The sequence below is a fragment of the Mobula birostris genome, chromosome 21, assembly GCF_030028105.1.
Source record: "Mobula birostris isolate sMobBir1 chromosome 21, sMobBir1.hap1, whole genome shotgun sequence".
In the NCBI taxonomy this organism is placed as follows: Eukaryota; Metazoa; Chordata; class Chondrichthyes; order Myliobatiformes; family Myliobatidae; genus Mobula; species Mobula birostris.
The window spans coordinates 6857703-6883301 of record NC_092390.1 but is presented as its reverse complement, the minus strand read 5'-3'; the positions used below and the strand labels follow the sequence as shown (position 1 = coordinate 6883301).

Sequence of the window (25599 nt, the reverse complement as noted above, 5' to 3'; positions counted from 1 at the left end):
GTAAAAAACCTTCCTCTAATATCCCCCTTGAACTTCCCACCCCTTACCTTAAAGAACGGAACAGAAATGCAAAAAAATTTTTTTAATCAGAGGGTGGTGAATCTATGGAATTTGTTGCCACGGGCAGCAGTGGAGGCCAAGTCATTGGGTGTATTTAAGGCAGAGATTGATAAGTATCTGAGTAGCCAGGGCATCAAAGGTTATGATGAGAAGGTGGGGGAGTGGGACTAAATGGGAGAACGGATCAGCTCATGATAAAATGGCAGAGCAGACTCGATGGGCCGAATGGCTGACTTCTCCTTTGTCTTATGGTCTTAAAGCTATGTCCTCTTGTATTGAGCAGTGGTGCCCTGGGGAAGAGGCGCTGACTGTCCACTATCTTTTCCTCTTAATATCTTGTATACCTCTATCATGTCTCCTCTCATCCTCCTTCTCTTCAAAGAGTAAAGCCCTAGCTCCCTTAATCTCTGATCATAATGCATACTCTCTAAACCAGGCAGCATCCTGGTAAATCTCTTCTGTACCCTTTCCAATGCTTACACATCCTTCCTATAGTGAGGCGACCAGAACTGGACACAGCACTCCAAGTGTGGCCTAACCAGAGTTTTATAGAGCTGTGAATAGAACACACACCAGCCTTACCTCGCGAATAGAAAGACATTTGAATTGTGGTGTAGTGGTTAGCATAGCACAATGACCGCACTAATGGCCCTGGTCCAATTCCACTGCTGTCTGTAAAGAGTTGTTATACGTTCTCCCCGTGATAGCACGGGTTTCCTCTGGGTGCTCCAGTTTCCTCCCACGTTCCGGAGGTGTACGTGTTAGTGTTAGGAAGCTGTGCACTTGCTCTGTTGTAACCAGAGGCATGGCAACACTTGGAGGCTGCATCCTCAGACCGTGTTGGTCGTCGACGCAGACGATGCATTTCACTGTATGTTTCGGTGTGCACGGGACAAATGGAGATGATCTTTATGAATGTGCAGGGAGTGGAAGAGCATTGACCATGAACAAAGGATTAATTTAAATTGGCAAGTTTTACACAGACATCATGGGCCAGAGGGCCTGTTCCTGTGCTGTACTGTTCCGCTGTATTGAATCCAGACATTCCCAGTAGACTTAAAAATTGAAAACACTAACACAGTGAGTTGAAACTGCACTGAGCACAGCCTTAAATTCCTGAGCATTCTTTGCTTTTGAATGTGATACCTGAAACAGGATGAAATCCCTTGTTGACTCAAATAATTACCTGATTATGAACGCTTGGTGGAGGATAGCTCGTCAACAGGATCCAGAGCAAACTGTAGGTTAATTACCTTGCTTCGACATTGTTCCTTGTTTCTATCTTGACTGAATCTCTGACTTGACACAGATGCTTTTCAACTCGGAGGCCCATACTCTCGGGTAACTGTTGAACCCGCATCCCTCTGAGCTCCAGACGTGAATCAGAAACGGGTTTATTGTCACTGTCGTGACAGCTGACAGCAGTACAGTGTAGTGCATTGCTAATAATAGTGAGTATTCATGGGTTCAGAAATCTGATGGTAGGGGTGAAGCTGTTCGAATACGGTAAGTGTGAGTCTTCGGGCTCCTGTACTTTCCTCCTTGGTGATAGTATTGAGAAGAGGGTGTATCCTGGATGAGGATAATTCTTCATGATGGATGGTTTGAGGCATTGCCTTTTGAAGATTACCTCCATGGTGGGGAGGCTAGTGCCCATGATGTGGCTGGCTGAGTTACAACCTCTGACCCTGTGCATTGGAGCCTCTGTACTAGGCAGTAATACAATGAGTGAATGCCCTTCACTGTACATCTGTAGAGTCTATGGTGACCTGCCTGATCTCCTCCGACTCTGACTGAAGGGACTGTATCAATGCCTCGGGCCCAGGATAGATACTCTGAGATGTTGCTGCCCACCCTTTCCTGAGCTGACACCTCGATAAGGGCTGGTGTTTGTTTTTCCTGACTTAAAGTCCACAATCAATTCCTTTTGGTTGAAGAGTTTCTACTAAGCTTCAGCTGGGTATCGTGTGCGTGAGATTCTTCGAGCAGTCAGACTTGCTGTGGAGGAGCCTCAGAAATCGGCGTACTTACCCTTGCCCTTTTGGCATTCCCACTGCTTGTCCGCAGAACGCCCAACAGAAGTTATACTTGAAAACTGAAATCCCTGACTCTCAGCTTTTCGTATGAGTTGTTGTGTTTTGAAGAAGCCATACTTAACCCAATATATATGCTTGAATTTGCAACCTCCGACCTTTTGCAGGGCTCTCTTGCCCTAAGTGTTGCATCAGAGGGGAAAAAAGTTAACATTGAACTTGAGTTAACAAGTGACTCTGGTCTTGCATTCACATGGTATCATGTATCAGCCGACACAGTTGCTTGTAATGCTAATCCCATGGGGAAAAAATAAAACTTTCCCCTTTCAACGACTCATAACTTACTGTATTTAATCCAGAATTGTCCTGTAATTGAACAGGTCTAAGTAACTCATTGCTGCACTCCCTGGCAAGACAGGGCCACTAGCTTCTGTCCTCCATCTTCTGTTCTGTTTGTCTTTCTCCGATGTAATCAGTAATGCTGCAGGAAGTCCTGCTTGTGCTCCGAGTTGGTGGTAGAGCTCTGCAACACAAACAGGCCCCTCCGCCCATCCAGTCTATTATTCTGCCTAGTCCCATTGAGCCGTACTTGGACCATAGTCCCCCATACCCCTCCCATCCATGTAGTTGTCCAAATTTCTCTTCAGTGTTGCAATCAAACAGATATCCAGCACTCCTGCTGGCAGCTCGTTCCACACTCTCACCACTCAGGCTCTGAGTGAAGAAGTTGCTCCACCCAGTTCCTCTTAAATATTGCACCTTTCACCCTTGATCACCCTACAACAGTGGAAAAAGTTTGCTGGCATTCACCCATTATACCTCTCATGGTGTTGTATAACTCTATCGAATCTCCCCTCAATCTTCTACACTCCAGTGAATAAAGTCCAGATCTATTCAACCTTTCCCTACAACTCGGGTCCTCAAGTCCTGGCAACATCTTTGTAAGTTTTTTCCACTCTTTCAATCATATTTGTATCTTTCCTGCAGTTAGGCACACGATACTCCAAATTTGGTCTCATCATCATCTTGTACGACTTCAACATAACAACCCAACTCCTGTATTCGCTATCCCGATTTGTGAAGGCCAGTGTGCCACAAGTCCTCTTCACAACTTATCTGTATGCCCAGATCTCTTTGTTCCACTGCTGAACGTAGCCTAGAACCAGGCCTTTTGGCCCAACTTCTCTGCCACATTTATGCTCCTTGTGAGCTTCTTTCTGCTTTGTTTCACCGCCATCAATAAATGAACTTTGAAATTTGAGGTAGTGGAAGTATATATTATATTTATATATTGGCTCAGAATGTTGGACAATATCTAGTAACATGAGGAATCGAATTGTAGCAGCAGAGATGTGGTTTTTGAGGAGGATGCAAAGAATATCATAGATGAAACAAATATCTAACGAGGATGTCATGAACAGAGCAAACACAAAAAGAGAAATAATGTATGAGATCATGAAAAGGCAACGTAACTTCATTGGACATGTGATTGGGAAAGAGGAGTTAGAATGCATGGTAATTTTGGGAAAGATTGAAGGGAAGAAAACAAGAGGAAGACAAAGACAAATGATGATGGAGACAGCAGCCAGAGAACTGGAAATGAATACCAATGAATTGATCCACTTGACCCGAAACAGGAGTGTGTGGGCCATGGCAGTTAAAGCTCAAACTGGGCACGGCACATGGTGATGATGATATAACCTTGAGATTCTTCTCCTGACAGATAGCCACAAAACAAAGAAAATCAATAGAACCCATTTTTTTAAAAAACCATCAGATACCCAATGTGTAGAATAGAAAATAAATCATGCAAGCAATGAAAGTAAGCAAATAACATTCAGTACTAAAGTGAGTCCACAGCCACAAAGCCAGTCACAGCTGATTCAGGAGCCTGTTAATTGCAGGCCACAGCCTCAGAGCAGCCCAGAAACGAGAAAACCTCGCAGAGCAGTGAACTGTACCCCGGCCTGAACTTCTGGCCCCAACACCCTGGCCTTTCCAATCTGCCTTGGCACTTAAATCATCCAAACCTTGGGTCATTCCTCACTCTCAGACCAGGGCCCTGCTGCTTTGATATGCTGTCACGCCTGGGCTTGCTGTCTCAATTCAACCTGTACCCAACCTTTCCAATTTAGCCCAGCCCAATCAGACCTTGGGTCTGTCTTTACTCTGGAGTCCAGGCCCCTGCCTCGACTCTGCATCGCCTCCACTTGCCTCGCCGCAGTCCTGCCACATCAAATTGCCTCCAAGTTTGGTCCAGCAATAACCAAATATTAGCTTCTTCCCTGCCCGGGCTCTGCCACCTCAATTAGACCCATACATGCCATGCCGCAGCTGTCCTGCCTTTTCGAGGTTTCAGTCCACACCACAAAAATGCCAGTCGTACAGACGTTTCAACAGCTGTGCTCTGAAAGGGAAGTTGCAAGCTCAGAATCAGGTTTAATATCACTGACGTGTGTCGTGAAATTTGTTAACTTTGTGGCAGCAGTACAATGCAGTACATGATAATGTAGAAAAAAGAACTTTGGGGATTCAGTGTCCATTTAGAAATGGGATGGCAGAAGGCTATTGATTGCAGTGATCATGCCCGGAGAAAATGTGTGATTAATACAATAATTTTTTTTGTTTTATTTTGTTTGCCGTGCAAGTCGTCGCCACAACTGAAAGCTGTGAATCCAGTTCACAAGTCGTCATCTTTATCACTGAACCAAAGCTGTGACTCCCTACCTGGCTTTGTCCCTTTTTTCACTTATTGTTTACCCGTGTCTCAGGATGGTGATGCTCTCCTCTTTTTGCAGCCTGACTACCCAGTCAGAGCTTGGACTCTTAATGTGTACATATACATATGTTGGAATTGGAAGCAACAGACAATGTGCAGGAGAAACTCAGCAAGTTGGGTAGCACCTGTGGGGGGGGGGGGGAATGGACAGTTCACATTTTGAGTCCCTACATGTGATTCAACAGCCCTGTCTGTGACTTGCTACCAGAAAATGTAGACCTTGTCACAGCATGCTGAGAATTCAGACTCGGTCCCTTAGATTGGGCAGATGAAATCACACTCGCTAAGCCAAACGATTCCTTTCCCTCCTACCTCACTTCCCTAGGGTTTCTGGTGCCTTTCCCTCAGTAAGTTGGATAGTGGTGTGACTGGAATTGCTCTGTGTAGAAACCACAGTGTGGTGAGGCAGCCTTTGCTCTTGGCGTCTGAGCAAGTCGCTCCAGCTGGAAGGACTTGTGTCTTTAAATTATGCTGAGATTACAAGAGAGGGACTATAAAGCAGACAAGCGGAATAGCCCCTGCGTTGTGGGGTGATTGGGGTTGTACGCAACTGGAAAGACTGTGTGTGGGGAGGGTTGAGTGGGCAGTTCAGGAGATGTATTGCTCATTGATGATGGGCTACAGATGATTTACCCTTGGCAGTCGCCAACATGCAGTAGATAGGTGAACAAAGCTCTAATCTTGGTACTGCTGCTCAAGTAACCCTTGCCTGCTTCTGGCAAGCCCTGCCAACTGTTTTAATTCGACTAACGTTGCAAATGCTAGCAGCCAGTACATGATATGCTTTGCTTGCGTGTTTGTGTGTAAAGTTGCAAGTAACTTCTGACGTGATGGAAATATTCTTGCAATGACTAAGGAGCTGAGCAGCATATGGGGCCTGAAGCTGGGATCACTTCATCACCAGGCCTGGGCCTTTCACTGATGGGCTAAGGGTGGCTCGGTCGCATAACAGTTAGCACAATCGTCTCACAGTGCGAGCAATTCCCGCTACTGTCCATAAGGAGTTTGCATGTTCTCCCCTGACCGTGTAGGTTTCCTCCGGGTGCTGTGGTTACCTCCCAAGATGTGTGGTTAGCGTTAGTTGTGTGCATGCCATGTTGGCACTGGATATGTGGCCACGCTTGTGGGCTGCCCCTTCCCAGTCCAATCTTTATTGATGCAAAATGACACATTTCACTGTGTGATTCAATGTACATGTGACAATTAAAGCTAAAGAGTAGGCAAATGGGACTGATGGGATTGTTGTGCTAAGAGTCAGGATAGATTTGATGGGTTGAGTGGCTGTTTCTGTAACAATTCTATATGCAAAGTCTGCTTTATGGAAATGTTAGAGGTTTATCTCCTTGGAATGGCCCCCGTAAAATACTCTGAAGTGCACTGCACCAGGTAATTTATTGTTATCGTCACTGGGCAGTGAGGTAACACAGCGGTCAGTACCAGCAACCCGGGTTCAATTCCTGCCACTGTCTGTAAGGAGTTCCTGTGGGTGCTCCAGCTTCCTCCCACAGTCCGAAGATGTACCAGTTGTAGGCGAATTACTCACTGTAAATTGCCCCATGATCACGCTAGGGTTTTATCGGTCACCAGGCAGTGCTTCTCAAAGGCCTGGATTGGCCTATTATGTACTGTATTAATAATAATTGTCACATGTAACAAAATACAGTGAAAAGCTTATCTTTCAGACTGTTGGCACAGATCAGATCATTTCACAGTGCACTGAGGTAGAACTATAACAGCTCAGAATAAAGTGTAATATCTTTAATGTGTTCCTGACGATACTCCAGGGCTTAATTTTTTTCCCCTCCAAGTACATATCAAATTCCCTTCAGAACATTTAAATTTATAGGCTTCAAACTGCCTCTTTTAAAAAGTGCGATCGTGGTAACTGTCTCAAAAACAAAAAACAACTCGTCTTCCTTTTTCTTCTTTGGCCCATTACCCCTAACTCTGCACATGAAAATGTTTATTTTGACCGCCACTGCTGAATATCCTTTTGACTCGCGTTTCAAGAAGCCATTCTAGCTTCTTCACGTTAGTGAAGTCCCTTACCCCAGTACTAATCCTCCCAGTTCCTCCTCCATGCGCTCCAATGCATTGACAATGTTACGGAAGTGTCATACCCAGCACTGTACCCCAGAGCCTTGGTCAAGACTGAATACCTTTGTCCGACAGCCCAATCTGGTTCTGTCTTGCCCGTTATGCCTCTGATGTTTGGGGCAGCAATGAAGGTCCTCCGTTTCTGACGGTGTTCACAGCTTCCTTTATCGTGTCAGCAGCTTGACATGACAGTAATATTCCAATTCCAACGTGTGTGTGTGTTTGTATCTGTTTATACGCACATGTATAATTGTAACATTTAAGTGGTAATGGTTTACTTGCAAGGTGGCACACTTATAGTAGGCAGCCATCGATCCCAAGGGATCATGGGTTTACGCCTCTGGAGGACTGTCCGCTCCAAGGCGCAAGCCTGGGTGGGAAGGTTTGAAGAACCGGCTGTTGCCCATGCAGTGGGCTCCCCCTCTCACTGATGTAGTCCAAGGGAAGGGCAAGCACCGATACAGTTTGGCACCAGTGTGGGCAGGTGGGGCTCATCAGCTGTGGATGGCAGCCTGCTAGGAGGAGGAAAACTCTGATTTTAAACTTCCGCTGCCTTGCAGCCATACCCACCCATGGGAAAGGCTTCAGGAGTAAACCCCGAGGAAGAAATCTGGAGCTGGGGTCCCTAAGACAGTTTGATGTTGTTTGCAACTTCACTCTAGCGACCATTGCGTCGACACTGGTGGCACACTTAAACTGTACATATTGACCTAATATTCAGCCTGTGTTCCAGTACTGCAGAGCAGGCTGACCTGAGAAATGGACTCGTACTCTGAATGCATAGACATGAATACAGAGGCTACAGCGTGTCTGTGATTAGAGGTGTATTCCAAAGGCTATCGGGAATGAAGTGGTACCAGGGCAGCAATTCCATAGAGATGGTGAAATACGATGGGCCGAGTAGCCTCCTTTGCATTGTTGGGGTTCTTGGTGAGTAAAGAAAGAAGGACCTGCTGGCTTGTTTGTAGTACTTGAGGGATAAATACTCACCCACCGACCAGGATCAACTCTTCTCCAAAATGTGTCAGTGGAAAACACAAAGCAGATAAGATCTGTGTTGCTTCATTGGTAACTGAACTCCAGTGACACATTATCCTCTCGGTGTTGTTCCGTAGTATCAGCTTGGACGTCTTGGTACTCAAGACGGGACCCCCTTCCTTCTGAACCATGATTGACCTGTGTTAAATGTTTCATTTTGTGTTGTTCAGTGTCCTCATCACCTGCTGACACTGAGAGAACAGCCATACAAATGTTTTTGATCTCCACTGGAACTCTATTCACGATCAGGATGGTCCCTGGTGTCCTGGGCACTGGAGACCAATAACAGTCTGGCACCAACCCCAACCCCACCAAATACTTCTGCACCCCATCTCCCAAATCAAGCACCCCCATACCTCATTCCTGGACACCATTCCCCCGCACTCCCATCTCATCACACCATCCCCTGAACTGCAACATTTGCATCACACACCATCTCCTGTACTACAAACAAACCAGCAAATAAATAGATAAGCAACACACACAGAGTGCTGGAGGAACTCAGCAGGTCAGGCGGCATCTGCGGAAAAGAGTAAACAGTCGACATTTTGGCCTGAGACCCTTCTTCAGGGCTGTGTCTGTTGCTTTGGACATCCAGCATCAGATTTTCTCATAAGTAAATAGAGAAATCAATTTACTTGTTTACTTTATTATTTGTTATTTTTGTATTTGCTCAGTTTGTCTTTTGCACATTGTTGTCCATCGGTCTTTGTAGCTTTTCATTGATTCTATCGTAGTTACTTGTTGTACTGTGAATGTCTGCAAGAAAATGAACCTCGGGATGGCATGCAGTGACATATGCACACTTTGATAATAAATTTACTTTGAACTTTAAACACACTCGTCACACTTTCCCCCCTGTGCCAAGCTCCTCGCATCCACACACCACATCCCTCCACCTGGTGTCCCTGTTTGCACCAGGAGATCCGGCTGTCTCCCTGGAGCGTGAGTTGGGTTGTCCTGATGTGTGCCAACTGCCTCTTGGCTGGAGCACAATCGGGGATGTTGGCACAGGATGTGTGGTGAGACCTGAAGCTGTGAATCCTCGTTTACAAGGCCTTTCCTTGTACTGCTGAGACCACCGAGCCCTGGACAAGGCTGCTCTGCCAAGTCTGAATTTATCACCTTTCCTTTCAGGAGCTGCCCAAAAGTCAAAGTAAATTTTATCACCAAAATACACGATGCTTCATACTACATTGAGATTCGTTTTCTTGTAGGCATTTACAGGAAAATGAAGAAATTAAATTAAGTTTATGGAAAAACTATGCATAAACTAAGACTCACAATCAGTGTGTAAACAGTTAAAAAAAGAAGTACTGAGAACGTGAGTGGGAAGGGTCAATAAGACATGAGCAAAATGAAGCTATTTGGCCCATTTAGTCTGTTCTGCCATTTGATGGTGGCAGATTTATTTTCCCTCTCACCTCCATTCTTCTGCCTTCTCCCAAAAATTCTTCATTCCCTTTTATAATTAAGTATCTATTAAAATCTTTGAAAGTGAATCTGCAAGTTGTGGAATCGGTTCAGATTTGTGAATAAAGTTATCCATTCTTTTTGAGAAGCGTGATGATTGCAGGTAATAACTGTTCCTGAACCTGGTGGTGTGTGACCTGAGGCTCCTACAACTCCTTGGTGATGGTGCCAGCAAGAAGAGAGCAAGGAATCATGGGATTTAAAAGTTATTGATCTGCAAGGCTTAAAAATCACATCACCGAGTGTGTGAAAGTGAATGAGCTGTCCACGTGTTGAGTTGCTTTCAAAAGCTCCGCATTTATTAGTCTGTGAGGTAGGTGGCCTGGTCTTTGAATAATAGGCTTGCAATGCGTGAAAAATGAAATCAATAGCCATGGAGATGCTCCCAACACTGAAAACAAAGGGCAAAATGTCACCTAAGTACGTTCTCCTCCCTCTGCCACTGTGATTTGAAATATTTTGGTTTATAATTACCATTGTGAATTTGTTCATTCTTAAATCTGTTATGGTGCTGAATTTTAATGAGTGTAAATACTTAGCAGGGAATATTTGCTTCAGTGGCATGTTTGCCTTTCAGACGCTAATGGACAGGAGTAAATAAGTAGACTTGATAGAACTGGAATAGTAGATGACCTCCATATGAAATGTTGTGATTAGAGCGTCATAGGTTTCAATGTCTGTCAGCCTCCCTGTTCTCCTTTATCAGAGATGATACAGTGGCCAATAACAAGTGGGCTTTGTCACAAGGAGGGGGGAGAGGGAGAAGATGTGACAGTGTCTGAGTGAGACTGTGATAGTGACGGTGATGCATCGTTTATGGCAAAGAATTAATCTCATGTCACCATACTTCTGTAGTCTTGCTGTGGGATAACTGGGGTTGACTGAGCGTAAAGGGCAAGGAACTATATACGTGGTTGAACCCCATCAGTCTGGATAAAGGATCTCGACTTGAATCATCTACTGTCCATTGCCCTCCACAGATGCTGCCTGTCCTCCTCGATTCAGATTAGAGATAAACATGGGCTAGATGGGGCTGGTTTCCATGTTGTATGACTATAAATCCTTCAAGATACCTACTGTCCTTCGATTTCCAGTGCAATTAAATATTAGACCTAGCTGACCCTTGCTTCTACTTCTCACATCAGGGTTTTAAGTGTTTAATGTAATAATTTTGTCAGTAAGGTGATGTCATTGCATCAAAAAGAATGGCTGGTGATGGGAGCCTCACAAGAATGTGGCATTCCATTTGTTAAACCAGGACTTGAAAGTATTGGTCTGTGTGTCTATCTGACACAATGGGAGGCACTCTAATTTCACTTTTTCCCCTTTTCAGCCATTGAGCTTTCTTCTGAAATACCATAGACTTCATAGGTGCAGCTGTTAAAAAAAAACTCCAATTGTCTGCCCTGCATGCTGAACTGTGGCCAGCCTGCTAAATCACGGTGTCTGCGCTATATTTCACACAGCTCAAAGGTAGTCTTCCTTACTGTACTGAGGGAGCCAACCCAGATTCAGGTGGTGCATGTGTTTTACAATGAACACAAATTGCTGATTGGAGGCTGTTGCCTGTACTGGATTCAGTTGTGCCTGTGCAGATGAACAGACCTGATCCCGATGGGGTTGGGGAGGAAGGGGTCATATTTTGCAATCCATTGGCATCGTGTTTGCAGCCTGTGCTGGCTACTCAGAGAGGTGAGTATTTCACTGCAGATGCCCTACTTATTCCCAGCAAGCTATTTTCTCTTCTGTGAGAGCCGCTGTTGAGGACAATTACCAAACTGTCCACCAACTGTGTCAATCTTATTTATTGAAATACAGCACAGAATAAACTCTTAAAGCCATGCCACTCAGCAATTCCCCCAATTTCATCCTAGCCTAATCATGGGACAATTTGCAGTGACTGTAAGAGGAAACCAGAGCACCCGGAGGAAACCCACATCGTCACAGGGAGAACATACAACCTCCGTACTGATAGTGGCAGGAATTGAACCTGGATCATTGCTACTGTAAAGCATTGTGCTTAGCGCTGCACTACCATGCCGAAGGAGTGTATTTCATTGATCATGCGTGGGATGGTACAGCACAGTACAGGCCCTTCAGCCCATAATGCTCTGTCTAGCTTTTGACTTGCTCCAAGATCAATCATCTAAATCTTCACTCTCACATCACCCTCCATTTTACTTTCACCATGTGCCTGTCTCTTGATATAACTGTCTCTACTACCACACCTGGTATTACATTCATTGCACCTACCTGTGTGCATGTGTGTTTTTAAAAAAGAACTACTTCTGACATCGCCCTTAGATTTTGCTCCAATCACCTTAAAATCATGTCCCTCAATTAGCTATTTCTGCATTGGCGGAAAAAAAAGTCTCTTGCTGTCCACTTGATATGTAACTGTACATCTTGTATGCCTCCTTCAACTCGCCTCTCCTCTTCCTTTGTTCTAAAGAGAAAAGCCCTAGCTCACTTAGCCTATCCTCACAAGATGTGCTCTCCAATCCAGGCGGAGTCCTGGTAAATCTCCTCTGCACGCTCTGTAAAGCCTCCACAAACTATAATGAGAATGAGGGTTTTTAAAAAAGAAGTTTCACCTAACCAACTTGTATCATTCATGATTTCAATTTGTGTCACAACTTGTTACCAGAAATGCTGGACGTAATCAACAGGTCAGACATTGTGTGGGGAGAGGAACAGGGTTAAAATTTCAGCCACTTTTTTGATTTTATATTACAAATTCCAGCATTGAATAAAACAACATCGGTACAAGCCCTTCCACCTCGAGTCCATGTGACAGCAATTTGTGCTGATTGGCTTCTGCCCCCTCTCTTTCCAGACCTGAAGAAGGATCTTGGCCCAAAACATCAACTGTTTATTCCCCTCCAGCATTTTGTGTGTTTGTTTCTCCAGATTTCCACCATCTGCCCAATCGCTTGTGTCTTGGATTTTATTTTTTTCTGGGCCCCTGTCCCATGAGCCCTCCCCCTCACATCCGATTTAACTTAGTCAAATTATTTTAGATACTGCCACAACTTGGCTAAAGAAAAGCAAAAGTAACTCCACCAGAGTACTGGTAGCCTTTTTGTTCCCTTTGCTGCCTCCACCTTCATACTTGCATCCCTGCAACTGCCTTTTCATCTTGAAACTCCACTTGCCTCTGTTACCTGACTCCATCCCTCCCTCTCCCTTACCTGATTCCATCTGTCCATCGTCCTTCACTCTTCCTCGATCGACCAATCATCTACTGGCCCCCGTCTCATTTCCCACCCACCCCCAAACCATCTTCCCTCTTTTGATCTCAGTCCCACTGCAGGATCTCCAATCCAAATGTCAGTGGCTCCTTTCCCGTCCCCTAAAAGATGCTGCTCGACCTGTTTTCAGTTCCTCCAGCAGATAATTTGTTACAACTTCATTATCCTAGCTCCTGTTCAAAAATTGCTGATGCTTAGAATATTAGTGTACGAGAACACAGTGTGGTTAACTTTGGCTTTCTTGATCAAAAGGAAATTACCAGCAATGTAAGCAAATTAATTTTTGAAAAACACTAAATGGAGGGAGGAGGTTATCGAGCATTCAGTCTGGGAGAGAATGGAGGCACTAATGCTTGGGATTGTGAGAGGCTTCAGAGGGCCATATACTAAACCAGCTCCGTCATGGGCACATCTCCTCACCATCAAGGACATCTCCAAAAGACGGTGCCTCAAGAAGGTATTAAGGACCCTCAGCATCCCTAGTCATGATGATGCAGTCTTTCATATTACCATAAGGGAGAAGGTACAAGAGTCCAAAGACCCACACTCAACATTTTAGGAGCATCTTCGTCCCCTCTGCCACCTTATCCTCCAGATCCTGTAAATGCCTGCAAGAAAACGAATCTCAGGGTAGTATACAGTAACATAGAGATACTTTGATAAATTTACTTTGACTTTGAGATTTCTGAACAGTCAATGAGTGTTGGCTCACTATTCCTCTTTCTCCACTAATTGTTTATATCTATATGGGTGGCCGGTGGGATACGACTTTACCAAAGGAGATGCAAGGTGCCCCTTCCCTCCGCTAGCCTACAGGTCACCCTTGGGCAAGGTGTAGCACCTGCTTACGCCCCCGATCATGGTCATGGGAGCAGGTGGTGGATGGTCGTATGAGCAGTCAGTGCATATCACAAGTCCTGGTTGTGCGACCACTGAGGCCAGGCAGATAATCTCCGAAGAGTATTGATAATGGCTGGGGTCACCTGACTTGCAAAGGCACTGACCAGAAACAGGCAATGGCAAACCACTTCATTAGAAAACGTTGCCCAGAACAATCCTGGTGACGAAGACTACGGTTGCCTACATGATGTGATTTTGCACCTGATGAGGATTTATTTTTATTTTATAACTTACGGTAATTTGCTATGCCCGCTCTTAACGCCTACCACATAACAACACATTGCAGACTTGTGTCAGTGACAATAAACCTGATTCTGATACCGTTAGCACAGAAACTGAATAACAATGTCAGCGACCGTGAGAGGATGAGCAGGCGACTCAGTTGTACATTGTAGCCTCTGCTGTGACCGATGAAACAAAATAATGTGATTACATGGGCACAGTAAACAGCTACACACCATGCTACTTACAAAAGATACTTTGTGAGGTAACGTTAATTGATAGGGAATTTTAATTGCTGGTTGCTGTACAATAAATTGAAATATTTCAGAAGGCGATGCTGAAGAAGGATAACAGACTGGACAGGTATCTCCAGTGCGCATTAAAATTGCAGTGAGTTCTTCATGCAGAACAGACCTCTCACTCTCTTTACAGTATTATAGGGCAATTGCTTTTGCCAAAACAACACAAGACATCACAACTAATGTAATCAGTTGCTAGATCTATCCTGGGAATTAATTGTCTCATTTATTAAAGATTCATTAAAACATCAATCCTGCTGCCTCCTTTTGAGAAGTCGTTCCTTTGGGAGCTGTGCAATTGCTCCTCTGTTAGTAATGGAAATATCATTGGAGCTAACACTGGGAAGATACTCTGCACCAAAACAACAAGGAATTCTGTGGAAAATCAGTGAGAACAGGGAAAGTATTTAAATATGCGACTTCAATAAGCCAAATGTAAACTGAGAAAGTAAGGTTGCTTAGAATGGGTAGATGTGGTCAAGGCTGCTTGTAGCCAGTGGCCAAAAGAAACCCCACAGCAGATTTTGATCTATTTTTGTTTAGTTTTAAAAAAAACATTTGCACCAAATGGAACATTTTTAAACACTATTCAGACTCAGTGGTAGATGTCATCTCTTGCTTAATGGGCAGTGCTTTTGGCTTTGAGTCGAAATGTCGTGGGTTTAAGTCTCACTGCAGAGAAAATCTTGATTAAAATCCAGTGTGCTACAAAGGGTGTGCTGTAATGCCAGGGTACTGTTTACTAGATAAGGTTAAACAGAGTTACAAAATCTTTAGTTTGCAGGTAAGATTTCCCTCAGTAAGCTTTTGTGCCTATAAAAAGGCATTGATTATCAGAGCTTGCCAAGGATAAATTATTGTAGTTTAACAATGACAACACTTTAGAAGGCACTACAAACTGGTTTAAGGTAACTTGAGGACATAAAGGAAAGTACCTCCTATATCTAATAAAGTGGTCACTGAGTAGGTCCGTGTTCTTCTGTAGCCCATCCACTTCAAAGTTCAACATAAACACAAAATAATCTGCAGGTGCTGGGGTCAAAGCAGCTCTCACAACACGCTGGAGGAACTCAGCAGGTCGAGCAGCATCCGTGGAAACGATCAGTCGACGTTTCAGGCCGGAACCCTTCGCCAGGACTGAAGAGGGAAGGGGCAGAGGCCCTATAAAGAAGGTGGGGGGAGGGTGGGAAGGAGAAGGCTGGTAGGTTCCAGGTGAAAAACCAGTAAGGGGAAAGATAAAGGGGTGGGGGAGGGGATAGGCAGGAAAGGTGAAGAAAGAATAGGAGAAAACACAATGGGTAGTAAGAGGAGGCAAAACCATGAGGGAGGTGATAGGCAGCTGGGGGAGGGGGCAGAGTGACATAGGGATAGAGGAAGGGAGGGGGAGGGAATTACCGGAAGTTGGAGAATTCAATGTTCATACCAAGGGGCTGGAGACTACCTAGACGGTGTATGAGGTGTTGCTCCTCCAACCTGAGCTTAGCCTCATCATGGCAGTAGAGGAGGCCATGTATGGACGTATCTGAATGGGAATGGGAAGCAGAGTTGAAGTGGGTGGCAACTGGGAGATCCTGTCTGTCTTGGTGTATGGAGTTGTGCGTTCGGAGGTGCTCTTCTGTACACTACTGCTGTAATTCCTGGTTATCAGAGTTGCTGTTGATTTCCTGTCAGCTTGAACTAGTCTGGCCATTCTCCTCTGACCTCTCTCATATTTTTTGCCCATGGAACTACCACTGACTGCATTTTTTTTTGTGTGTTTTTCACACCATTCTCTGGAAACTCTAGAGACTGTTGTACATGAAAATTTCAGGAGGTATGCAGTTTCTGAGATGCTCAAGTCACCCTGTCTGAACCCAATAGTCATTCCACAGATCCCCGTTCCGATGGTTGGTCTGACCAACAACTGAACCTCGTGACCGTGTCTACATGCTTTTATGCATTGAGTTGTTGCCATGATTAGATATTTGCATTAATGAACAGGTCTGCAGGTGTACCTTACAAAGTGACCACTGAGTGTGTAAGTGCCAGGGTTAGTATTTAGAACAGTGACCTGGTTAATGAAAGATGCTCAAGCTCCTGAGGAGATAACTAAAACAAATGGGTTGTGGAGGCTGTTCAGTAACACTTGCAAGAAAACAAAATTGTGTGTGGGATAAATATATTGAGCTTGCTGGTTTCGGCAAGCTAACAATCTGTGCCTATTTACAAATTAGCAGACAAATTAAAAGAGAAATAAAAAGTCAGTTTGGATCCTCCCATGGGAGGTGGGCTCATTACGACCACAAGTAATGTGGAGAGATATTAATAGGTAATCAGAATGCCAAGAGAGACTCTCTAAAAATCACCGCACAATGGAGTCTACAAGATATTCCTTTAATAAAATACCTTCAGAGATGGCGTGAGAACAATTAAAGTGTTCTGTTAGAAAAGGCAGTTAATTAATTTCGCAGCAGAGGGATTTGCAATAAATCCTGTGGCTGTGTTGATAAATGGTGATTGGCACACAAAATGCTGGAGGAACTCAGCAGGTCAGGCAGTATATATGGAGGGGAATAAGCAGCTGACCTCTTTATTTCCTATTCTGGTTCCCCTCTTAACCCTTCTCTTCTCATTTGCCCTTCTGGTGCCCTTCCTCCTTCCCTTTCTCTCATAGTCCATTCTCCTCTCCTATTAGCTCCTTCAGCTCTTTCCCTTCTCCACCTATCCCCTTACTTCAACCCCTTCCCCGCCTTCCTGTTCCAGCTTCTGCACCTTTCCTTTCCTGTCCTGTCCTGTCCTGTCCTAATGAAGGGTCTTGGCCTGAAGGTCAACTGTTTATCCCTTGCCCTGGATGCTGCCTGACCTCCCGTATTTTGTGTGTGTGTTACTCTGAATTGCCAGCACCCGCAGGATCTCTAGTGTACGTGAATTAATGATTGAACTATGGGAACCCCCACATTAAAGGAATTGACATGTCAGCATATTCCTCTCTTTCCACTACAGCTCTGAGGGAGTTGCCGTTGATTCTGAGGGACTGCTCAAGGCGGAAATGAGATGAAGGTTTGCCGCCTGATTTGCTCAGTTGCTCCAGCATTTCCTGTGTATTTGAAGGTCTGCTCTGATGGGGAGGATGACTCTGTACACATAGCCTGGGTTTGGAAATACAACACAAGGTCAGATCTACTGATCACTGCACACCCAGCAAATGGATAAGACTTCAAAATGCAGCTCAGAAATTCGAGAAATGTTGGCAGAGGGAAGTTAGACCATAGAAAGTGGGACCAGATTTAGGCTATTCAGCCCGTCAAAACCCTTCCATGGCTGATTTGTTTTTCCCTTTCAATCCATTTCTCCTGCCTTCTCCCTGTAAATTTTGATGCCTTTACTAATCAAGAACTTATCAACTCAGATTTTAAATGCACCCAGTGACTTGGCCTCCATGGCCATTTGTGGTAATGCATTCCACAGATTCACCACCCTCTAGCTAAAGAAATTCCTCTTAATCTCTATTTTAAAGGGACATACTTCTATTCTGGAGCTGTGCCCTCTGATTCTAGACTTTCCCTATTGGAAACATCCTCTCCGCATCCACTCCTTCTAGGCCTTTCACTATTTGGTAGGCTTCAATGAAATCTCTTCTCAATCTTCTAAACTCAAGTGAGTTCAGGCCCAGAGACATCAAGCACTTGCAGCCCCTCACCAGGCTTGTTGCTGGTCCTGTTAACGGCCCTGTGGTGAGTAGGCCACTTTCATAAACAATAGGCACTAGGGTCAGGATGATTTGGGCTCAACCACACAGGAATGTCGTGACGTCACGATCAAAGAAACCTTGATTTGAGCGAATGCTGTGTAAATACTGCCCATATGCAGTTGTCAGTCAGCAAGAAATTACAAATCGGACACCACATAAAATTATAAAGAAAGTATATTTACAACTTCAGCTTTATCAAACAGTAGGAAAAAGAAAAGGGGGAAAAAATACAAGTGGCCATTACAATTAAAACCAGTCCAAATGTGCACATACAGTTAGAGCTCATCTTGCAGTTGCCCTTTATATTCACGCACTGCTGGACCCACAGTCTGCTTGAAAGCACGCACCACATCCCAAATGTCACTCGAAATCCATCTGTAACAAATGGGCACTCTCTCGGGAGTATTGGCCCTTCCTCCTTGGAGCCATTCATCTGCTCACAGCACCTTCCCGTGGCATCCTCGGCCATCTTCCCTCCTGTCCTCTCCCAGCTCCTGGGAAAAAGACCACAAACTCCTCTGGTGTCCGTCACAAACCTCTGTCTGCCCAGCTTTCTCTAGAGTCTTCTCCCACTTCCACCATCCTGATTGGCTGATGCAACATTCCTAAGTTGAACAACATAGCCCCTTACCTTTACCCAAAACCCAAGCGTGCTTCAGCGGGACACACTGCTCCCACAGAAAGCTACTAAATTAAATACTTAGCAGTAAAAATCTTAACCAGGACATTACACACTTGTGATACAATATCCCTTTTATCCCTGAGATTATTCGTGTAAACCTTCTCAGGACCCTCTCCCAGCGCCAACACGTCCTTCCTTACATACGGGGCCCAAAACAGCTCACAAGTTGATGTGAAGGTTATCTAGCGCCACAACGTGGAGAAGGTCCTTCCGGCTCTTCAAGCCGTGCGACCCCACAACCCCAATTAACCCTAACTTAACCATGGGACAATTTACAATTAACCTACCCGGTCTTTTTTTAGACCGTGGGAGGAGACCGGAGCATCCGGGGGAAACCCAAGCATTCCGCAGAGAGGATGTACAGAGACTTCTGACAGAACGGGGCCAGAGTTGAACTCTGGAGCGCCCCGAACCGTAATAGCGATGCGCTAACTGCTACGCTAACGTAACCTGTGGGAAAGCGCTGGCCTTTATGTTTGTCATTTGAATGGTGTTGGAATTTATACCGGAAGCTCAAAGACTTATTTCGAGAGGGGAAGAAGTACAAACTGGCAGGTGACAGGTGAGATCAGCTGGGGGATGGGGTGAAGGAGGGTGACTGGAAGAGGGGAGCAGATAGGCAGAAGAGGATGATGCTCTCTTGGGGTGAATTTGTCTAATGGAGAATACCTGCCTGTGACTTTGTTTAACGTGGAGATGTTAATACACTGCAGCAACTACACGGTTCTTGACAGATTAGGGTCAGGGTCCAGTGGCATGAAATGAAGAACATCTGGGGACCTTTCACTGCCAAATTATCAATTTCCGTCAGCTCCACTGTTGAGGTCTTGGTTGGATTGTGTTGTCTGGAACCTCCCCCTTGACCTTAACTTCTGGTGAGGTCTCCCATGGTGGTAAGTGCCAGATGGCTGAACTCCAGACAATTTCACTCTCTGGATCACTCCACCACAACAAGGCCACTACTTCAGAGAGGAAGTCAACAAGTACTCAGGAGCGTAATAGTCAAAGGAGGGGAGATGGAGCTGCACTGGTTGGAAACCAGACTGTGCTGACCATGAATCATTTATTTAGGCTGATCTCATTTCATTGCTCCCACTTTCCCTTCAGCTCCCCTACTTTCTACCACTTATCTACACACTTGGGGTAAATTATAGTGGCCAGATCATCTTCGGAAAGTGAGGGGGAAATGAGAAACCTAGAAGACAACTCCATACAGACGGCACCAGAGCTCAGGATTGAACCTGGAACGCTGGAGCTGGGTTGGCAGTAGCTCTACTTGGGAAAAGAAGAAATCTTAAAGTGTTGGTGGATTGCTTCTGTTTGTTGTGGGTCTGTTGGGTGATAGAATTTGCAACCTGGTGCCAGCATGTGTGAGTGAATGCCATCTGGGCAATACCCAGGCGTGTAAAGTTTACACAGCAGATCGGTACCCCTTCCTCAGTTCTGTAGTCCTCTGACAACTCTCTCTTCCTAAGCTAGTCAGCTCCTTCACATCCCCTTCCTGATTTTGCAGTCATCTTCTTGAACTTTTAATTCTATCACTCTGTTATTCCATTATTGTCACTTCCTTAGTATTTCTGTTTCTACAGTAATTCAGCTTGCACTACGATGGAGTTGTTCAGCACAGAGACAGGCCCTTCAGCTTGCACTACGATGGAGTTGTTCAGCACAGAGACAGGCCCTTCAGACTGACTGCTATATGCTTACTAAAATGCCCATAAGTCACACTTGCCTGCAGTTTGCCGATATTGTTCTAAATCTGATCTGGCTTCCTTCACTCTGCTATCAACAGCCTTGCCTTTGCCTGGCTGGTCCCTCCCAAAACCACTCCAATCTCTCTCTTCCACTTATGTCATTCTTTAAAGACAAGCCCCTTAGGAATAGTCATCTTTTTTTCACTTCGTGGCCTCTTTGGGGTTCAATAAATCATTTCTTCAGATTCCAGGTGAACCCTGGCAGTATGCTAGTAGTGAAACAGTGCCCCATACCATTGTGCCAGGCAGATCCCTGGCAGTATGCTAGTAGTGAAACAGTGCCCCATACCATTGTGCCAAGTGATCCCTGGCAGAATGTTAGCAGTTGTGTCAGGTGAAGGTAGATTCAGCGATTGCTTAAAATACTGTACCGTACAGCACTGCTGCAGTTAAAGTGAACTTTATTGTCCCATGCATGTACAGATGTAATGAAAAACTTTCCATGCTAGAGCAACACAATGCTGGAGGAACTCAGCAGGTCAGGCAGCATCTGTGGAGCGGAATAAACGGTCAACATCTCAGTTTCATCAGGACAGGAAAGAGATGGCAAAGCAGCCAGAATAAAGTGGTGGGGTTGGGGATTGGGGAGAGGGGAAGTACAAGCTGGCAGGTGATAGGTGAGATCAGCTGGGGGATGGGGTGAAGGAGGGTGACTGGAAGAGGGGAGCAGATAGGCAGAAGAGGTGAAAGGCTGAAGAAGGAGTCCGATAGGATAGGAGAGTGGACCATGGCAGGGCAGGAGGTGGGGTACAAAGAAGTGATGGGCAAGTAAAGAGAAGAGAGGAAAGTGCATGTATGTCACTATTTATGACCCTAAGATACATTTCCTTTAGGGCATACTCAATAAGTCCATGATAGGATAATAACCATAATAGAATCAATGAAAGATGACACCAACTTGGGTGTTCACCAGTGTGCAAAAGACAGCAAACTGCAAATGCAAAAAAAAAACAATCATGATTTTAAAAAAGCAATAAATATTGAGAACATAAGATGAAGAATCCTTGAAAATGGGTCCATAGGATGTTGGAACATTTCAATAATGGGGCAAGTGAAGTTATCCCCTTTGGTTCGAGAACCTGATGGTTGAGGGGTAATAAATGTTCCTGAGTCTGGTGGTGAGAGTCCCGAGGCTTCTGTACCTTTTTCCAGATGGCAGCAGCAAGAAGAGAGCATGTCCTGGGTGGTGGAGATCCCTGATAATGCTGCTTTCCTGTAATAGTGCTCCATGTAGCTGTGCTCAATGGTTGGGAGGGCTTTCCTCCTGATGCACTGGGCCATATCCTCTGTTTTTTTTTGTAGGTTTTTCCGTTCAGGGGCATTGGTGCTTCCATACCAGACTGATGCAGCCAGTCAATATATTCTCCACCACACATCTGTAGAAGCTTGTCAAAGTTTTCAATGCAGGATCTTTGCAAACTCTAAGGAAGTAGAGGTGTTGCCATGCTTTCTTTGTCATTGCAGTTGCGTGCTGGGTCCACCACAGGTCATCTGAAATAGTATCACTGAGGAATGTAAAGTTGCTAACCCTCTCCACCTCTGATCATCTGATGAGGACTGGCTCAGGGATCTCTGGTTTCCCTCTCCTGAAGTCTATAATCAGCCTCTTGGTCTTGTTGACTTTGAGTGAGAGGTTATTGTTATGACACCACTCAACCAGATTTTCAGTCTCCCTCCTATATTCTGATTGTTATCACCCCCGTTTCGGCTTACCACAGTGTTGTCGTCAGAAAACTTGAAAATGGCATTGGAGCTGTGCTTAGCCTCACGGTCGTAAGTGTAAAGCAAGTAGAGCGGGGGGCGGGGGGGCTAAGCACACAGTCTTGTGGTGTGCCTGTGCTAATGGGGATTGTGGAAAAGATGTTGTTGCCAATCTTGAGCTGAATGTTTAAGGGGATATTGAAGGGGAATTTTTTTCACAGTGGGTGATGAGAGTGTAGAATGTGGTGGATGCGGGGTCGATTTCAACATTTAAGACGAATTTGGATAGATACATGGATGGGAGGGAGATGGAGGGTGATGGTCAGGGTGCAAGTTGATGGGACTGGCAGATTAATGGTTTGGCATGGACTAGATGGGCCAAAGGGCCTGTTTCTGTGCTGTAGTGTTCCATCACTAAACAGGTTTTTTTGTCATTGACTAGAGGACATGAAATTTGTTGTTTTGTGGCTACAGTACAGTGTAAAGATAAAATTACTACAAGCTAGAAAATAAATAAGTAGTGTAAAAAAAAGTAGCAATAAGTTGTGTTCAGGGATCATTGAAAAACTGAGGTAGGACTAAGTGTTTTAAGGCAGGGGTCTACTCACTGCAGAAATGCTTGGGAGGAATTACTTATTATTATTTCCTTCTCAGACTGTGGACATCACTGACAATCAATGCCTATTCCTAATTGTCACTGAATGGATTGAGCTGGAACCTCTTGCATTCCCAGGTTTCATTGTAAAAGAGCATAACGCAAGCTAAACAAAGATTAGGAATATCAGGAAGCAGTGGTGGGAAAAAATGCAAAAGTTGGGCTAGGATTTACAATCATAAGGGGGGGGGGCAGAATTCTGATGTGGTGAAGGAACGTTATTCTGCAGGGAAAGAAGGTAAGATTGCCAAGTCACTGATGTGGATTTGTCAGGAATTACTGGACACCACCTTCAGGAACTGAAGGCTAATTTCCCAGCCACTGCCACAAGGAGCACAAAAGGCGCAAAATTCAAAGGACCATGCACCACAATGTATCTGCCCACACCATTCTGTCAATCCCAAATGTATAAGGCACCCCTAGCCTCTGTAACTTATCTCCATCACAATTACGAGGGAATGCACAGTGCAGTCTTTTTTTCTCTGTATTAAGCCCTATTGACACTGAGGGAACTTTCAGACTAGCCTGAATTCTTTGGTTCTACAAGGCCTGTCTGCAGTGATCACTGCTAGATGTTGTGACACATCCCCTATGATCTCTTCCCACACTTCCAAGACAATCCCACCCACCCCAAGGATGGGCTGCCTTTGCAGGAAATGCTACGTTAGTTAGTAAGCAGTCAGATGCAGAAGTTTGGAAATCAACAGATAGGTGAAAGGAATGACAAAGTATTGTTAGATCTGGAGATGTTGTCCAGTAGGTTCCTCAGAAGTCAGTAATGAGGCACAAATCTTATAGTTCCAGCTGTCTTATTAGACATTCACTCGTTCCAGGTCAGACAGTGTCAATGTGCACCAGCAAGCAAGGCAAAGAAATAAAGAAGGAACTGTATCTAACTATAGGAAGCTGCAGACAATTGGCTGTAACAAAGGAACTTGAGCACATGGTTTCCTTTTTATACTGCAAACTGTTTGGTCCTGTTTAGATAAGAAGCCAGTTTAGCAGGTTCACACTTCAGTTTTACAGAGAAAGAACGTACAGTAACCAAAAATATAACAAGCTACTGAATATCTACAAACATGTGATATACAGACATACTAGCAAGCATAAAGAAAGCTAAAACTACAAGGGAAATCCCAATAAAAATAATGGCCTGGACACCAATCCTGCAGCATCAAAGGGGCTATTCAATCCATTGTGTCTGGACAAGCCCTTTGCTAGGGCAAATGGTGGAACTGCCCAGACTGGGCTCCAGTGCCCTTACACCCTTCCCCTTTCAATTACATCAAATAATATCTTGACTGTTAAATCAGCTTCCAGTACCCCCCCCCCCCCCGCCCCAGGTGCCTCTTGGATGATCACCTGGTAAACCAGCTTGAATGTGTCTCTAATTTTATTAGTTGGGTGTCTCCTGGGATAGTTGAATGCATTAGTGGAGAATAAGTCTTGTCCTTTCTTCACCCTGTTTCAGTCTGGGATCTGAGAAGCTCAAGCGTGACCTTGTCCTCAGCTACTCAATTAGTAGCTAATCTTTTTTCCCCCCCTCTCACAACACTAATCACCCCACAGTATAGGAGCAAGTTTCAGGAGTGTGAGTTTATGGACTGACCCAGCTATCAATTAAACATGCCTAATCTTGGTCGTAATCCAGCTGTCATCTTGTATGCCCTTGTACCCACACCATAAAATCATAGACCAGAACTCATGGGAGCAGAATTAGGCCATTCGGTCCATCAAATTTGCTCCACCATTCCATCAAAGCTGATTTATCATCTCTCTCAAACCCACTCTCTGCCTACTCCCCATAAACTTTGATAGGTTCTTGATTAGTAATGGCGTCAAATTCCACTTTCAATATACCCAATGACTCCGCCTCCATTGAAGTCTGTGGCACCGAATTTCAGATTCACCACCACCCTCTGGCTAAAGGTATTCTTCTTTGTCTCTGTCCTAAAGGGGCATCCAATTCTGACACTGTGCCCTCTGGTCCTAGACTCTTCCCCCCCCCCTCCCCCATAAGAAACATCCTCTCCATGTCCACTCTGTCCGTGCATTTTAATATTCACTGGGCTTCTGTGAGTTCCTCCCTCATTCATCTCAGCAGTGAGTACCGGCCCAGAGCCATCAAACCCTCCTCCTATGTTAATCCTTTCATTCCTGGGGATCATTCTCGTGAACCTCCCCTGCACCCGCTGTCAGCTCCAATTTCTGTACTTTCAGTTAAGATTTAGTCACATCATCTGTGTTTTTTGGTGTGGGGCGGGTGCAGGTTTCAAGTGTGCAAGTTTTCAGATGTTCTTGTAACATGGAAGGAATCCATTCAGCCCATTGCAACTGTACCAGCCTTTGGAGCATTCTCATGAATCCCCTTCCCCTCTTACATCCTTGTAACCTGTCCTGCTTCATGTGTCCATCTACCTATACACGAGGTAACTTCCAATTAATACCCCAACCCCCATGTCCTGGACATGTGGGGGAAACAGGAGAAACCCATGATGTCAGAGAGAGCAACACACATCAAAGTTGCTGGTGAACGCAGCAGGCCAGGCAGCATCTCTAGGAAGAGGTACAATCGACGTTTCAGGCCGAGACCCTTCGTCAGGACTAACTGAAGGAAGAGTTAGTAAGAGATTTGAAAGTGGGAGGGGGAGGGGGAGATCCAAAATGATAGGAGAAGACAGGAGGAGGAGGGATGGAGTCACGAGCTGGACAGGTGATTGGCAAAGGGGATATGAGAGGATCATGGGACAGGAGGCCCAGGGAGAAAGAAAAGGGGGGGAGAACCCAGAGGATGGGCAAAGGGTATAGTCAGAGGGATATCCCCTTTGCCAACATTCTTTCTCTCACTCTCCTTTTTCTCCCTCTGTCCCTCTGACTATAACCCTTACCCATCCTCTGGTTTCCCCCCCTCCCCCTTTTCTTTCT

General features: G+C 45.1%; 1 protein-coding gene across 6 annotated transcripts in view; it reads left to right on the top strand.

The window, feature by feature from the left end:
• The window catches only part of lzts2a (leucine zipper, putative tumor suppressor 2a), a 237088-nt gene that overhangs the window by 170189 nt on the left and 41300 nt on the right, over window positions 1-25599 (top strand). The window contains exon 2 of one of the 6 annotated variants that reach the window (XM_072238891.1): window positions 17135-17191. The exons of the other annotated variants lie outside the window; for them this stretch is intronic. The gene's annotated coding sequence lies outside the window, so the exon portion shown is untranslated. The remainder of the gene's footprint in view (window positions 1-17134; window positions 17192-25599) is intronic. 6 annotated transcript variants of the gene reach the window in all.